Here is a 5,500-nt window from a genome sequence, read left to right on the forward strand (position 1 = left end):
ATTTAGTTCTTTGATCCATGTTGAGTTAGTTTTTGTGTACAGTGTGAAGTACAAGTCCTGTTTCATTTTTTTAGAGATGGACATCCAGTTATACCAGCAGCATTTGTCAAAAGGACTGTTTTTTCTAGACAATAGATAATTGGTAACTTTGGTGAAGGGTAAGACAGTACACAATACTGGGGAAGCCAGCACAACTTGTACAAAGCAAGGTCACGGAAGCTCCATAGATACATCCAAACTCCTGAGGGACGGAATTGCTGGGCTGAGGGCTGTGAGGACCGTGGCCTCAGGGAACACCTAGCTCAATTGGCATAAAATAGTTTATAAAGAAAATGTTCTACATTCTACTGTGATGAGTAGTGCCTGGGGTCTTAAAAGCCTGTGAGTGGCCATCTAGGATATTCCACTGGTCTGACCCCTTTGGGAGCAAGGAAGAAAGAAGAAAACTAAAGATACAAGGGAAAGATTAGTACAAAAGACTAATGGACCACATCTAACACAGCCTCCACCAGACTGAGTCCAGTACAACTAGGTGGTGCCCGGCTACCATCACTGACTGCTCTGACAGGGATCACAATAGAGGGTTCCTGTACAGAGGTGGAGAAAAACATAGAACAAAATTCTAATTCAGAAAGAAAGACCAGACTTTCTGGCCTGACAGAGACTGGAGAAACCCTGAGAGTATGGCCCCCAGACACCTTTTCAGCTCGGTAATGAGGCCACTCTTGAGGTTCACCCTTCAGCCAAAGATTGAACAGGCCCATGGAACAAAACAAGACTAAAGAGGTGCACCAGCCCTGGGGCAGGGACTGGAAGGCAGGAGGGAACAGAAAAGCTGTTAATAGGGAACCCAGGGTTGAGAAGGGAGAGTGTTGACATGTTATGGGGTTGTTAACCAATGTCATACAACAATGTGTGTACTGTTTGATGAGAAACTAGTTTGTTCGGTAAACCTTCCTCTAAAGTTCAATTAAAAAAGATAAAGATGGAAGGAATATACAGAGTCACTGTATCAAAAAGAATTGGTTGACAATCAACCATTTCAGGAGGTAGCATAAGATCAAGAACCAATGGTATGAAGGAATAAGTCCCAGCTGAAGTGAAGGGAATGCCAAAAAACAAGACTCCAGGAATTGACAGAATACCAATTGAGATGTTTCAAGAAACAGGTGCAATACTGGAGGTACTCACTCATCAATTCAGAAATTTGGAAAACAGCTACCTGGTCAACCTATTGGAAGAAACCATATTTCTGTCCATTCCAAAGAAAAGTGATCCAAAAGAATTTGGAAATTACTGAATAATATCATTAACATCACACACAAGTAGAATTTTGCTGAAGATCATTCAACAGCGGTTGCAGCAGCACATTATCAGGTAACTGCCAGAAATTCAAGCCTCATTCAGAAGAAGGGGTGGAATGGGGAATATCATTGCTGGTGTCAAATGGATCCTGGCTGAAAGCAGAGAATACCAGAAAGATGTTTACCTGTGTTTTACTGGCTATGCAATGGCATTTGACTGTATGGATCATAACAAATTATGGATAACATTGTGAAGAATTGGAATTCCAGAACATTTAATTGTGCTCATGAGGAACCTGTATGTAGACTAAGAGGCAGACTTTCAAACAGAATACGGGGATACTGAGTGGTTTGAATTCAGGAAAGGTGTGCGTCAGGGCTATATCCTTTCACTATGCTTATTCAATCTGATGCTGAGCAAATAATCCAAGAAGCTGGACTTTATGAAGAACACAGCATCAGAATTGGAGGAAGACTCATTAAAAACCTGTGATATGCAGATGACACAACCTTGCTTGCTGAAAGTGAAGAGGAATTGAAGTACTTAATGATGACAATCAAAGAGTACAGCCTTCAGTATGGATTGCACTTCAACATAAAGAAAACAAAAATCTTCACAACTGGGCGAATAAGCAACATCATGATAAATGGGAAAAAGTTTGAAGTTGTCAAGGATTTCATTTTACTTGAATCCACAATCAATGCCCATGGAAGCAACAGTCAAGAAATCAAACAACATATTGCATTGGGCAAATCTGCTGCAAAAGACCTCTTTAAACTATTAAAAAGCAAAGATGTCACTTTGAGGACTAAGATGTGCCTGATCCAAGCCATGGTATTTTTAATCGCCTCATATGCATGTAAAAGCTGGACAATGAATAAGGAAGACCAAAGAAGACTTTATGCCTTTGAATTATGGTGTTGCTGAAGAATATACCGTGGACTGCCAAAAGAACAAACAAATCTGTGTTGGAAGAAGTACAATCAGAGTGCTCCTTGGCAAGACTTTGTCTCAAGGAACTTTGGATGTGTCATCGGGGGGACCAGTCTCTGGAGAAGGACATCATGCTTGGTAAGCGGAGAGTCAGGAGAAAAGAGGAAGACCCTCAATGAGATGGATTGACATAGTGGCTGCAACAATGGGTTCAAGCATAGGAACGATTGTGAGGATGGTACAGATCTAGGCAGTGTTTCAGTCTGTTGTACACAGGGTTGCTATGAGACGGAACTGACTTGAAGGAACCTAACAATAAATTCCACTCCTAGGTATATACCCTGCAGATCTGATAAAAGAAACTTGGACAGACATATGCACACCTGTGCTCATTGCAACATTTTTCACAATAGCAAAAAAGAAGAAAAAAAGGAAACCACCTAAGGACCTTCAAGGGGTGCATGGATAAGCAAAAGGATGTGGTACATACATACAGTGAAATACTACACAGCCATAAATAATGATGATGAGCCCACAAAACATAACATGGATGGATCTGGATGGAGTGCATAATGCTAAGTGAAATAAGTCAATCACATAAGAACAAATATTATATGGTCTCACTTTTATAACAAGGTAAGAATAGGTACATATACAGAGACCAATGTCCATTGGTGGTTATCAGGGATTGGTGGGGGAGGGGAGAATAACTCTAGCTCATAGATACTTGTTATTTTTGATGATTGGGAAAGTAGCACAAAATGTGGGGGTAATGAGCACAGCTTGACCAAAGTAAACAATGCCACTTTGTTGTTGTTGTTAGGTGCCGTTGAGTTGGTTTCAACTCATAGCGACTCTATGCACAACAGAACAAAACACTGCCTGGTCCTGAGCCACCCTCACAATTGTTATGCTTGAGCTCATTGTTGCAGCCACTGTGTCAATCTACCTCTTTGAAGGTCTTCCTCTTTTCCACTGACCCTGTACTCTGCCAAGCATGATGTCCTTCTCCAGGGACTGATCCCTCCTGACAACATGTCCAAAGTATGTAAGATGCAGTCTCGCCATCCTTGCTTCTAAGGAGCATTCTGGTTGTACTTTTTCTAAAACAGATTTGTTCATTCTTTTGGCAGTCCATGGTATATTCAATATTCTTCACCAACACCACAATTCAAAGGCGTCAATTCTTCTTCGGTCTTCCTTATTCATTGTCCAGCTTTCACATGCATATGATGCGATCGCAAAGACCGTGGCTTCAAAGTGACATCTTTGCTCTTCAACACTTTAAAGAGGTCCTTTGCAGCACATTTACCCAATGCAATGCGTCTTTTGATTTCTTGACCGCTGCTTCCATGGCTGTTGATTGTGGATCCAAGTAAAATGAAATCCTTGACAACTTCAATCTTTTCTCCGTTTATCATGATGTTGCTCATTGGTCCAGTTGTGAGGATTTTTGTTTTCTTTATGTTGAGGTGCAGTCCATACTGAAGGCTGTGGTCTTTGATCTGCATTAGTAAGTGCTTTAAGTCCTTTTCACTTTCAGCAAGCAAGGTTGTGTCATCTGCATATCACAGGTTGTTAATGAGTCTTCCTCCAATCCTGATGCCCCGTTCTTCTTCATATAGTCCAGCTTCTCATATTATTTGCTCAGCATACAGATTGAATAGGTATGGTGAAAGAATACAACCCTGACGCACATCTTTCCTGATTTTAAACCAATCAGTATCCCCTTGTTTTGTTCGAACAACTGCCTCTTGATCTACGTAAAGTTTCCTTAGGAGCACAGTGAAGTGTTCTGGAATTCCCATTCTTGCAATGTTATCCATAATTTGTTATGATCCACACAGTCAAATGCCTTTGCATAGTCAATAAAACACAGGTAAACATCCTTCTGGTATTCTCTGCTTTCAGCCAGGATCCATCTGACATCAGCAATGATATCCCTGGTTCCACGTCCTCTTCTGGAACTGGCCTGAAGTTCTGGCAGTTCCCTGTAGATATACTACTGCTGCGGCCGTTTTTGAATGATCTTCAGCAAAATTTTGCTTGCGTGTGATATTAATGATATTGTTCTATGATTTCCACATTCGGTTGGATCAACTTTCTTGGGAATAGGCATAAATATGGGTCTCTTCCAGTCAGTTGGCCAGGAAGCTGTCTTCCATATTTCTTGGCATAGACGAGTGAGTACCTCCAGTACTGCATCTGTTTGTTGAAACATCTCAATTGATATTCCATCATCAATTCCTGGAGCCTTGTTTTTCACCAATGCCTTCAGAGCAGCTTGGATTTCTTCCTTCAGTACCATCGGTTCCTGATCATATGCCACCTTTGAAATGGTTGAACATTGACTAATTTTTTTTGTATAATGACTCTGTGTATTCCTTCCATCTTCTTTTGATGCTTCCTGTGTCATTTAATATTTTCCCCATAGAATCCTTCACTATTGCAACTTAAGGCTTGAATTTTTTCTTCAGTTCTTTCAGCTTGAGAAACGCCGAGTGTGTTCTTCCCTTCTGGTTTTCTATCTCCAGCTCTTTGCACATGTCATTATAATACTTTACTTTGTCCTCTCGAGAGGCCCTTTGAAATCTTCTGTTCAGTTCCTTTACTTCATCAATTCTTCCTTTTGCTTTAGCTGCTCGACATTCGAGAGCAAGTTTCAGAGTCTCATCTGACATCCATCTTGGTCTTTTCCTTCTTTCCTGCCTTTTCAATGACCTCTTGCTTTCTTCATGGATAATGTCCTTGATGTCATTCCACAAATCTTCTGGTCTTCGTTCACTAGTGTTCAATGCATCAAATCTATTCTTCAGATGGTCTCTAAATTCAGGTGGAATAAACTCGAGGTCAAATTTTGGCTCTCGTGGACTTGCTCTGATTTTCTTCAGTTCCAGCCTGAACTTGTATATGAACAATTGATGGTCTGTTGGTCATTTCCACAATTGGCCCCTGACCTTGCTCTGACTGATGATGTCGAGCTTTTCCATTGTGTCTTTCCACAGATGTAGTCAATCTGATTTCTGTGTGTTCTGTCTGGCGAGGTCCATGTGTATAGTCATCATTTATGTCGGTGAAAGAAGGTATTTGCAATGAAGAAGTCATTACTCTTGCAAAATTCTATCATTTGATCTCCGGCATTGTTTCTATCACCAAGGCCATATTTTCCAACTACTGATCCTTCTTCTTTGTTTCCAACTACTGATCCTTCTTCTTTGTTTCCAACGTTCACATTCCAATCTCCAGTAAATACCAATGCATC

Source organism: Elephas maximus, chromosome 1, assembly GCF_024166365.1.
Source record: "Elephas maximus indicus isolate mEleMax1 chromosome 1, mEleMax1 primary haplotype, whole genome shotgun sequence".
NCBI classification, from domain to species: Eukaryota; Metazoa; Chordata; class Mammalia; order Proboscidea; family Elephantidae; genus Elephas; species Elephas maximus.